Raw genomic sequence first — 12500 nt, 5'->3', positions numbered from 1 at the left:
CGAGGAATAACACTCTATTGACCCCCTACAGTACTTATATTAGATAGTATTGCTCCCTTGTGTGTGTTTTCTGGTTACCTCGCCCTTGTTGGTACTCTCCTCTCTCTCTCTCTCTCTCTCTCTCTCTCTCTCTCTCTCTCTCTCTCTCTCTCTCTCTCTCTCACTGCCTACATAAACATATCTATCCAGTGTTAATGTATTTCTTCCTCACGCCATTTTTGTGTTCTGTGGGGAAAAAAAGGACACCATCACTTTTTTCCCCTCCCATTTCCCTCGCCTATATGTCTCCCACACCCAGCCGGTCCCTGCTCCCTCTCCCCTCACTACCCCGTGTGTGTGTGGCCTCCGCGGCGGCCTCCCAGCTCGGCAATGACACAAATGACAAGGTACTCAGTCTTTCTTGGTTTATGTGCCAGTAATAAATCCCCACAGAGAGGCGCCGTGACACGTGGGGAGGACTAAAGATGACTGGTGGAGTGACCGAAAGACCTGGAGGGGAGGGGAAGGGAAGGAGGTGGAAGAAAGGGTAAGGAGAATGAGGAAGGGTGAAAGGAGAAAAGAAGCGTGAAGAATAAAGGAAGATGAAGGAATGTTATAGTGATGAGAAAAGATGAAGGAAGAAAGTGAAAGGATAAAGGAAGGTGAAGGAGGGTAGAATAGGGTGAATGAAAATGAAGAAAGTTAGAGAAAGGTTGAAAAAGGAAGGTGAAGGAAGGTAAAGGAAGGATAAAAGCATAAAGAGAGTGTACAATAAGGTGTGGGAGGATGAATGAAGGGTGATGTAGGATGAAGGAGAGTGGAGAAGAGTGAGAGGAGTCAAAAACAGGTAGGTAGAAGGAAACAGGTGGAGGAATTCAAGCAGACTAGTCGATGAGTATTTTTGTTTCCACCACGACATTTGAGACGACTCATCCTCTGGTTTGGTGGATGCCTCGAGGCGTTATTTCTCCCTCTCACAATCCACCCCCTGATCCATTCCCACTCTTCCACCAGTCCACTCAGAGTTTAACCTTAAGTCTACATTCCAACTCTCGCCTTAATCCACACCTAGTCCACTCCAGTCCACCTTATTACACTCCCAGTACATCCTAGACTACTCCTAACCTAGTATACCCAAGTACACACCCAAGTCCAACTCCAGAACACCATCACTCCATCTCCCCCTACCATTCCATCCACCCCCTCCCAGCTCGGACCCTTCCCTGATAGTCATCACTCAGCTCTCGTTCATCATAATCGTCTGGAAATTAATTATGGTGAGGCTCGAGCAGCAAGTCACCCTGAAGTATGCACGCCGCTGCCCCGCCACACAAAAACACGGGCGAGGCATGCGGGGGGATCGCTTCTATCACGCGGAGACACTATCACGCCGAGAGGGGATTGAGAACCAGCCCACACCACCACCACCATCACCACCACTACCACCACCGGCCAACCTACACCAGCCCTTCTTAATTACGCGGGCGATGAAGCTGAGGCGCCGCGGGCATGGGGACGGCAGGGGCGAGGCAGGGTGGTGTGAGGGAAGGGGCAGGGCGAGGATGAAGAGTAGTAGGATGGGAGTGGCACAGGATGATCAAGCGAGTGGGCAAGCAAACTAACTAACTACACAGCCATCCAATCATAACACACACACACACACACACACACACACACACACACACACACACACACACACACACACACAACCGGTATGAGAAAAAAAAGGAAGGTTACTTTAAGCAAAGAGAAAAGAGTTATAAATGAAAACACTTCAACAGTTAGAACTTTATAAAAAAAGACTTAAATTTTCTATAACACTAAAAATAATAAGAATCAGATTATTCTCCTTGTAATTATAAATAACTAAACGATTCTATCTATTTCCCTTTCACATCTCTTGACTCTCCATCTCCCTCTTTATCTCTCTCTCATCCGTAACTATTTCTGACCACAATCCTCCCCTTCCCTCTCCCTCCTGACAGTCCTCTTCTCTCCATCCCTCCCCCCATCTCCCTGCCTCCCATGAACGCCAATAACGCAGCCTCAAGCAAAGAGAAGAAATGAAACACAAAAAGAGAGAAAAAAAAACAAAAAAGAGGAAGGAACATAAAAGTATCATTGTTTGCATGTTCACTGGGAGAGAATCAATTAATCCGAAACCATCCTCCTCCTCCTCCTCCTCCTCCTCCTCCTCCTCCTCCTCCCCAAAGTTGTCCTGAAGTAAAATAATAAAAAAAATAAACCTCGGGGTACTTTTTTAAAAACTTTCACAATTTCCCATCACAAGCGGAACACAGTGACGCCAAGAGCAGGAGGAGGAAGAGGAGGAGGAAGAAGAAGAGCAGGAGGAGGAGGATGAAAGAGGAAGAGAGAGAAAAAAAAACAGGAGGTACTAAGTTGGAATATGACAAATGAAAATGTGACGAATCGAGGAGAACGAGGAGGAGGAGGAGGAGGAGGAGGAGGAGGAGGAGGAGGAGGAGGAGGAGGAGGAGGAGGAGGAAGGAGATAAGGAGTAAGAAGAAAAACAAGATAAGAAAAAAACTGGCACGAGAGGAAAATAAATTAAGAACAGTGAACCGCCAGCAAGAGGACGAGGAGGAAGAAAAAAAAAAGAAAAAAGACTAATGCCAGAGAGAGAGAGAGAGAGAGAGAGAGAGAGAGAGAGAGAGAGAGAGAGAGAGAGAGAGAGAGAGAGAGCGGAATATTCACTCTCATCGGATAAATATTTTGCAATATTTTGCAAGAGTTCACGATGACCCAAAAAATAAAACTACACCTAAACAAAATATGAAAAAGGATAAAAGAAAACGAAAAACAAGGAAGAATGACAAGAATTTAAAATAAAGGAGGACAAAGGAGCATAATTGAGAGAGAGAGAGAGAGAGAGAGAGAGAGAGAGAGAGAGAGAGAGAGAGAGAGAGAGAGAGAGAGAGAGAGAGAGAGAGAGAGAGAATGCATAATAAGCATGGTATAAAAAAAAAAAAAAAAAAAAAAGTAAACCTCTCGGACAGGTCGAGTGGGGAGAAGGCCGAGTTGAACCAGACCGAGTGACGATGGGACGAGTGGGCCGAGATGTACAGAAATTGACACTAAACGAACAAAGAGAAAAAAAAAAAAAAAAAAAAAAAAGCCATGTAATCTATGTTGACCTAAAAGAAGGTTAGATAAGTTAATGGATGGGGAAGCTAGATGGAATAAGGTAGCTTAAGCACACAGGGACGGCATCGTATAAGCCTGGCGGCCTCTTGCAGCTTCCCTCTTTTCTTATGTTCTTATGTAATCTAACCTATCAAAAACTAACCTAGCCTAACATATCTTATCTTACCCTAACCTAACCTACTCTTACCTATGCTAACCTGACATACCCTATCTTACCCTAACCTAACCTGACATCCTATCTTAACCCAACCTAACCTATTCTAACCCAACCCAACATATCCTATCTCACCCCAACCTAACTTAACCTATCATATCCTAGCTAATCCCAACCTAACCTAACCCAACCTAACTTTCTGACCTAATCTGATGTCACAAGGCAGGGTAAGACATGACGAGGCATACACTTATACTAATGGAGGGTAAATGGGATATAAGAGGGAGTATTTCAGGGGCGGGGCAAAGCAGAGAGGGGGCAAGGCGGGGCGGGGCGGGGCAGTCCAATTGCCTACTCTTGAAATTAAAACGAGGGGAAAAAATTGGATATAGGCCTCTTACCTTCCTTTATAGGCTCTAATAAGCCGGCCTATCTTTCCTTCTCTCTCTCTCTCTCTCTCTCTCTCTCTCTCTCTACATTTCCTACTACACCACTTTCACTCTCCTTTCCTTTCTTTTTTCCTTCTTCCTTACCTTTTTTTTTTCTTCTTATTCCACGTACTTCTCCTTTTTCTTTTATTCCACTTGTTCCTACTCTCTAATTCTTTCTTTCTTCATTTTCCTCCTCCTCCTACTACTCTTCTTCATTTTTCCATACCTTTATTCTCCTTCACCTCTTCCACTTCATGTCCTCCGTTCAATATCACCCCTACCCCTTACTCCCTCCTTTCCATCACTCTCCTCTCCCTCCCTTTCTTCAATTTCTTTCCCTTACCTTTTTACCTGAAGCGCCTGCATCCATATCTGCTCTCCCTGGACCCTCTTACTCCCCTCCCTCACCCTCACTCACTCTCTTTCTCTCTCCCACTCTCTCTTGACCCTTTTCTATGCACGAGCTTCGTTTAATTACCAAAAGGGAGGCAGTGTGGGTACTTCAGAGCTCTCCCTCTCTCTCTCCCTCCCTTTCCCTCTCTCTCTCTGGTACTGTATGCTCAGAATGAAGCGAAAGGTGAAGGGAGGAGCATATGCAGGAAGGGCGCTTCATTATTGAGCATTACAGGGCCAAAGGAAGGATTTGAGTTGGATTAGTGGCGACCTCGCGAGGATTACTCATGGATATGGGCGCAGGATTAATATTGTTTAAATACGTACGTCTTGAGGCGTGAAAGGGGTGAAAGAATGGGTGAAAAAGAGGGGAAATGAGGGTTTTCGGTGGTGAGGGATGGAGATAAAGGCGGTAGAGGGATGAGGTGTAAAAGGTAGAAAAGGTGGCAAAGAAAATGAGGGAAGTTTAAAGGGAGGAAAGAGGAATAAAAGGGGGGATAGAGTGTAGAGGAAGAGATTTTGAGTGAATCAGGGAAGGAATGTAAATAAGGACTAAAAATAGGGAATGCAATACACAGGAAGGATGTAATGATTAGAGATAGGGAAAAAAAAACTGGAGGAATTATGTATGGGAGAGTAGAAATAGGGAGGAAAAAAGGCAGAAATGAAACATGGAGTGATATAAATAAAAGAGGGGAAAAAAGGGGATTATTCCTCTCATAAACCAAAACCTACCTACTTACCTACACACATACACACACACACACACACACACACACACACACACACACACACACACACACACACACACACACTTAATTCCTCTACACCCAGCCATTTTTTCCTTTCAAAAAGGTAATAAGGAAATACATGTCCCTCTGATCCAATTTTTTCCCTTTTCCATAACTTCTTTCGTTCATTCGCCTTTTCCTCCTCTCCTTTCCTCTCCCTCGCATCTATTTTTCCCCTCTTCCCCACCCAACCCCCCAACTAAGACTGCAATAACTGCATCTACAGCAAACACCCACTGCAGCTCAGAGGGGAAAAAATGAGGGCAAAACTGAGAGGAGGAAGAAAGTAGGGCAGGGAATTAATGTGGGGCAGAAAGTCAAAGGAAAAAAGGGAAATGAAATGGATGGCTAAAGGGAGAATGATATATAGGTTTAAAAGGGGAACATACAAATAGTGATAGGAGGAAAGAATAAAAGAGGAAAAATAGGGGAAAAATGAATATATGAATGAACTTGAAAGGAAAAACGAAGAAAGGAGGAGGGTGGAAGGAGGAAAGAGGGCGAATACAGTGTAAAGGAAGGAAAATGAAAGGACAGAAGGGAGGAAATAGAAGGGAAAGATGATGAAAGAGAAAATAAAAATGAAGAACGTGTACGAAGTAAATAGAGGAACAATGAGTGTACTGGAACAAAGGAGAGAGAGAGAGACGAGAGAGAGAGAGAGAGAGAGAGAGAGAGAGAGAGAGAGAGAGAGAGAGAGAGAGAGAGAGAGAGAGAGAGAGAGAGAGAGAGAGAGAGAGAGAGAGAGAGAGAGAGAGAGGAAAAGGGAGAGAAATGTTCCTCCTTCTCCCTCCTTCAGTACAAACACTATCAAACATCTCCCCTTCTGTTTGTTTTGGCCTCAAGCGAGACGAGCTCTTTGCAACCCCTCACCCCATCACCCCTTCACTCCTTCATCCATCATCCTCTCACCCTTCCCCTCACTCACCCCATCATCTGTTTTCCATTCACTTATTCACTTAATTTTCCCTCTCTCCCCTCACTTGTCTTATACTTTTATTTTCTATATCTATTTCGTTCGTTTTTTTATTTATTTTTTATTTGGCTTATTTTCTTTTCCCCTTTTCGTGTTCTATTTATCCTTTATTTTTTTTCGTACTCTTTTCATCTATTTTTTTTTTTTTAGACTTTCACCATTTGCTTTTCATTTGTATTTTTTCGTGTCTCAGTTTCTAGTCTTTCTTTGCATCCTTATTTTTTTTCCGTCTTTTGTCCATTTATAAGTAAAATTTTCCTTTTCCTTTCATCATATACTCTTTTTTCCTCCTATTCCATGTTAATGTTACCCCTTTCAGGCCATACTTTGCTTTTACCTCCTCCCTTTTCATCTACTTTATTTTTTTTACTCCATTCATTACATTTCTTTTTTCACTCACTGTTATATTTTTCATCTTTCTACATGCTCCTCTTTCGTTCTTCGTTATTTCGTCTATTAAAGTCACTTGTTTCTACCACTATTCTCTCTTGGGTCTTTCATCAACGTTTCACTAGTCACCCCTTTCGCCCCCTCTTCACCTCCTCATCATCCATCACTCTTAATAGATCGTAATCCCTCTCACTCCACTCACAAATCACTCAACACGCTCAGCCACACTCCTCACAGTCACTCACAAACGTACCTCACTATTTTCACTTCAACTTTTAACTATGGCATTTTTCATCCAGCTACTGTTACCTGTATACTCTATCACTGTTTCGTCAACCCTTTATTGCTTATGTTTTTAATTCTTAGCCTATATCAGTCTTATTCGTGTATCTGTTTTGTATTTACTCATGTTTCACTCAAATTTAGGCATCTTAACCCTTCTCATTTATTCACTGTTTCGTCAATCCTTTATAACTTAGTCTAAATTCATTTTATTCGTGTATTTGTTTTGTAGTCACTCATTTCTCACCTATATTTGACATCTTAACCCTTCTCATCTATTTACTGTACTATCTCTCAAATCCTATATATTGACCACCTACTTCAAATGCATACACCCTTTAACATCTCCACACTAATTTCTCACATATAAATACTGCCCATCTAGTTACTGTTACTTGTACTGTCTCTTGATGTCTTTCTAAAACTTCATACTTAAGATTTAAAATTCCAACCCAAATTCTTCATTATTCACCACCTACTTTAAATTCATACTCCCTTTTATTATCTCCATTCCCACACTATTATCTCCAACACTGTTACTCACTCGTCTTCCTCTGACCCTTTACATGTTAACCCTTTCAACTTTTAACCTAAATTCCACGTCTTTTCCACTAGACTTAAAATCATACACACTTTTACAACTGCACTCCCACACGTCCTATCTACCAAGGCACCTGTAACACCTTTATAACCTGGCTAGCACATTTATGCCTCCCTTCTACAGACGCCTCCCAATCTTCCACGACGCGCTCCACGGCTCACGAAACTTCTTTATTGCCATTTTTTACTACCACGCTATCACTCACGAATTCTGGTCCATGGCTGATTATCTCAAGTCCCTCACGACCTTTTCAACACCCCCGTGACCTCTCCACTCTACTCTGATATCCCATTTCACAACCCACAGCTAGTTTACACTCTTAAGACCTAGCACTGACTTAGCTTTACACCTCTTTTCTCTTTTCTCACTCGCTCCTTCCCTCTCTCCTAACCCGTATCAACTTCCCGGCACACACACACACACACACACACACACACACACACACACACACACAAACAGGCAAATTCTCTCTACCTCTCTGTTCCTCTCTTTAATTCTCATACACGCGCTGTTTCCTTACGTCTCTCCATTTCCTCCCCATACCTAAATATTTTCTCCCTCCATATCCACTTATACCTAGCTGCTTCTCTCTCTCTCTCTCTCTCTCTCTCTCTCTCTCTCTCCCTCTCTCTCACCTGGCGCGTCTCAACCTTCTCGTTTGTGTCTATTGTTCGAGACGAGACCTCCTGAAAGTTGTCTTCTCTCTCTCTCTCTCTCTCTCTCTCTCTCTCTCTCTCTCTCTCTCTCTCTCTCTCTCTCTCTCTCTCTCTCTCTCTCTCTCTCTCTCTCTCTCTCTCTCTCTCTCTCTCTCTTGCCTACCTCCCTGCCTTTCGTTTGATCCATTTCTCAGTATATATATATATATATATATATATATATATATATATATATATATATATATATATATATATATATATATATATATATATATATATATATATATATATAACTTTCTCTCTCTCTCTCTCTCTCTCTCTCTCTCTCTCTCCTATAATGGGGAAAGAGAGAAAGGGAACAGAGGGAGCAGAAGGAAGGAAGGAAGGAAGAAAGAAAGAAAGAAAGAAAGAAAGAAAGAAAGAAAGGAAGGAATGAATGAATGAATGAAGGAAGGAAGGAAGGAAGGAAGGAAGGAAGGAAGGAAGGAAGGAAGGAAGGAAGGAAGGAAGAGAGAGAGAGAGAGAGAGAGAGAGAGAGAGAGAGAGAGAGAGAGAGAGAGAGAGAGAGAGAGAGAGAAGGCAGGTTGGTGACACAATCCCGTAAGCCTCTAAGCCCGACACAACAGCCTAGGGCATGGAGAGAGTGAGGGGACGCGAGGGGAGGAGGCGCCGGCTGCTTGGTTGCTAAGGAGTGCATCAGGGATAAGAGGGGAGAGGGGCGTGGCAGGAATGATAAGGAATGTGTGATGGAGTGAAGGAGGATGCAAGGAAGGGACTGGATGAGGGAATCTTGGTTTGTTTAAGGGTGCTCTCTCTCTCTCTCTCTCTCTCTCTCTCTCTCTCTCTCTCTCTCTCTCTCTCTCTCTCTCTCTCTCTGTAAATCTTTAAGTACAATTCTTCACAATCAAGATTCATTACCGTATTTGCCACTACCACCATCACCACCACCACCATCACCACCGTGTTTCCTACATCAAGGCTTTTGTCCTCTTACCCTCATTCCTTTCCTTTGTTTTTCCCCTCTCGTGCTTTCCCTCCTCCTCCTCCTCCTATTCCTCCTCCTCGTCCTCTTCCCCTCTTTCTCAGTTTCTGCTGCTACCTACCTCCTCCTCCTTCACCTCCTCTCTCTCTCTCTCTCTCTCTCTCTCTCTCTCTCTCTCTCTCTCAGCGCAGGTGGAAACACAAGGTGACCGACACAAGGGAGAAACATGAACGCAATATTTTCAAGGTTTCTGAGAGTTATTTGTGGAGAAGAAGGAGGACGAAGAAGAGCAGGAGGAGGAGGAGGAGGAGGAGGAGGAGGAGGAGGAGGAGGAGGAGGAGGAGGAGAAGAAGAAGAAGAAGAAGAAGAAGAAGAAGAAGAAGAAGAAGAAGAAGAAGAAGAAGAAGAAGAAGAAGAAGAAGAAGAAGAAGAAGAAGAAGAAGAAGAAGAAGAAGAAGACAGGAGGAGGAGGAGGAGGAGGAAGAAGAAGAAGAAGAAGAAGAAGAAGGAGGAGGAGGAGGAGGAGGAGGAGGAGGAGGAGGAGGAGGAGGAGGAGGAGGAGGAGGAGGAGGAGGAGGAGGAGGAGGAGGAGGAGGAGGAAGGAGGAGGAGGAGGAGGAGGTAAAAAATGCGACGAATATTTGTTTATTCGAAGAAGGAAGAACCGATCAGTGAAGTTAAGCAACGATGAATCTGGTTAGAGCTTGGATGGGTGACCACACAAAGAAGAAATGTAAGCAAGGAAGGATGAATAAAAGATGAATGACAAAGGAGACACCAATTTAAGCATCAGGTGTTTTAGGGACAGGTGCTCTGCGTGGGGGCGGGCGGCGTGTGTGGGCGTGGGCGGGGCGTGGGTGGCGCTTTCCCCGTTCACACACCTGTGCGAGACACAAACCGGCTGTTACATCTTAACTTCCGTCGAAAAGAAATAAAAAAAGGTTACACAGTTCCGGGGGACGCCACGCTTTCCCCTCACTTCCGTCTCCCCTCTCCCTCAGCGCTCCTCACTTCCCCTCACCTCAACCTCCCCCCTCACTTCCTTTTCTCTCAGATTCTCTCCCATCTTCCTTAGCATCTCCCCTCACTCTCTTCAGCCTCTCCCTCATATCAGGAGCAGCCAAGGGAACTCAGCCTCCGTCAGCCCTCCCTCAACTTTCCCTCAGAGGTTTGTCTCGTCGCAGTAAGCTTCTCGTCGCTTTCCTGATGGGAGGAAAAGCTTATTCACCGTCGCCTCCACCGCCTCCTACTCCCCTGGGATACAGTCTCCTATCATCTCATCTCCCTTCCTGCCTTCCGACCTCCGCGTCACCAGTGGGAGCGTGTGGGGCGCCGGGGCCAGGGGGATGCACTGGCCACGGGCAGCAATTATAAACTCGTCACACGGGCGCGCGTTCCTGCTCCTCCTCGCGAATTTCGAGTCGTCACACGGTGAGGAAATTGTTCGGTCAGGGCCTAATTGGTCTGCGCCGCCTTTTGGTCCGCGGTGCCATCTTGCGTGCTGGCTGTTGCTGCCCTGCCTCCTGCCTGCTGCCTGCTTGATGTCTGCCTGGTGCCTGTTTGGTAATGCCTTGTGCCTACTTGGTGCCTCGTGCCTGCCTGGGGCCTGGTGCTTGGGTGTGCGGTGGTGCCTGCTTCGTGGTGCCTGGTGCCGTGCTGCGGTCTGCCGTGAGCCCGACACGCCGCCTTAGTAAGGGTCCGCAGCGCCGCGCCGTCATAAACGGTAATTTAGGAATACTTCATAACACATTTTACGCGCCTGAAGCTGCTGCAGGAAGCCCGTGGGAACCCAAGCCCGCATAAAGCCGAGAAGCAGAGGTGGGCCTGCTGCAGTCCCTACCACCCGGGCCCTGTCCCCCCCCTCAACCGCTCTGACCGTCTCTCTCTCTCTCTCTCTCTCTCTCTCTCTCTCTCTCTCTCTCTCTCTCTCTCTAATGAAACGTACAGGAGGTTACAAAAGAAGAGATTTGGACGATACAAAATTTTAATGCGTGTGAGAGTAATCAATGGAGAGAGAGAGAGAGAGAGAGAGAGAGAGAGAGAGAGAGAGAGAGAGAGAGAGAGAGAGAGAGAGAGAGAGAGAGAGAGAGAGAATAAGGGAGTCAAGAGGCGAACAATATGCACATGAAAAAAAAGTAGCTTGAAAAAAATAGTTTTACCTCATCCAGTGTTACGTAAAATATTATGCTTCCGAGTTACTATCCGGAGAGAGAGAGAGAGAGAGAGAGAGAGAGAGAGAGAGAGAGAGAGAGAGAGAGATTCAATATAGGGCAACAGGTTTTCTTCTTCACTGAAATAACGTCAGATACTCTCAAAGCTATATCTCTCTCTCTCTCTCTCTCTCTCTCTCTCTCTCTAAGAATGTAAATTCCCTTTCCCTCCGTTTCAATTTATCCTCCTACTTTTTACATTCATTCTTCTTCCTCCTTCCTTCCTTTCCCTCTGTTCCTCTCTTTGCTTACCTTATATCCTCCTCTTCTTTTTATTCCTCTTTTTACTTCTCTCCTCCTATCTCCTCTTCCCTTAGGCCTCCTCCTCCTCACCTTTCTCTTCCTCACCCATCTCCTTTTATTTCAATAGTTCAGGAGAGGAATAGGATGAAGGAAAAGAGAAAAAGATACATGAAAAGAAGACGGGAAGGAAAAAAAACTAATAATGAAAAGAAAAAAGTATGAGAAGAATGAATAGTGTGATGTAATAACAAGAAGAGGAAAGGATTTGGCAAAGAAAAAAGTATGAAAGAAAGAATATGAAAAGAAAAAAAGACGGAGTGAATGATAAAGTGGAGGAGGAATGTAAAGTGTCAAAATATAACGAAAAATAAAGGAAAAAATAAGGAAAAGCAGTGAAATGGATTGAAATAAAACAAAAATGCATGATATATAAAATCACTGTCCAAGAAAGCAAATGCAAATAAAACAGAAAAAAAATTGGAACGGAAATATAAAATAAAACGATGAAAACAAAAAGAAAAAAGGAAAATACTTGAAGGAAAAAAAAGAAAAAAAAAAAACAAGACCTCAAAGGGAAAAAAAAAGGAGATATGAAAAGTATGAAAAAAAACTGAAAAATCAAATAGGAGAGAGAGAGAGAGAGAGAGAGAGAGAGAGAGAGAGAGAGAGAGAGAGAGAGAGAGAGAGAGAGAACACCGCCGCCACCATGAGACAGAGGCAGAGACAAGGAAGAGGTGGGTAGAAGGACATTCACTTTAAGATCAGGTAAACTTGGGTACTCGAGGCGATACCTTATATAAGCCTTAAAGCCGCCCTGCATTACCCAAAAACCCTCCAGTCAGCCAGCACGGTTAAGTTAAGAAGTCAAGCCAACAGGAAACCCTCGCAGGAACTTTTGGAGAGAGAGAGAGAGAGAGAGAGAGAGAGAGAGAGAGAGAGAGAGAGGGCGGGACAATGAGAGAGCAAAGGTGAGGAAATCTATTGAAGTAGGTAAGGGATATATATATTATTGTTAGTCTCTCTCTCTCTCTCTCTCTCTCTCTCTCTCTCTCTCTCTCTCTCTCTCTCTCTAATTTGTTTTTCCTTCGTTTCTTTCATCGTATTTTTTCCTGTCTTGCTTTAGCATTGTATATCTATGTCTTGGTGTTCCTACTGCTTTCTTCCTTTCTCTCTCTCTCTCTCTCTCTCTCTCTCTCTCAACACATCACCACAGAATAAATAGAAAAAAAAAAAAACACAATTCCAGTT

The 12500-nt window shown here is 44.2% G+C and overlaps 1 protein-coding gene across 5 annotated transcripts in view; it reads right to left on the bottom strand.

Annotated features, from left to right (window-relative positions):
- The window catches only part of LOC123506372 (plexin-B-like), a 409390-nt gene that overhangs the window by 238476 nt on the left and 158414 nt on the right, over nt 1-12500 (bottom strand). The window lies entirely within an intron of this gene.

This window comes from Portunus trituberculatus, chromosome 19 (genome assembly GCF_017591435.1).
Source record: "Portunus trituberculatus isolate SZX2019 chromosome 19, ASM1759143v1, whole genome shotgun sequence".
NCBI lineage: Eukaryota > Metazoa > Arthropoda > Malacostraca > Decapoda > Portunidae > Portunus > Portunus trituberculatus.
The sequence above is the reverse complement of the archived record's forward strand: the minus strand, read 5'-3'. Positions and strand labels throughout refer to the sequence as shown.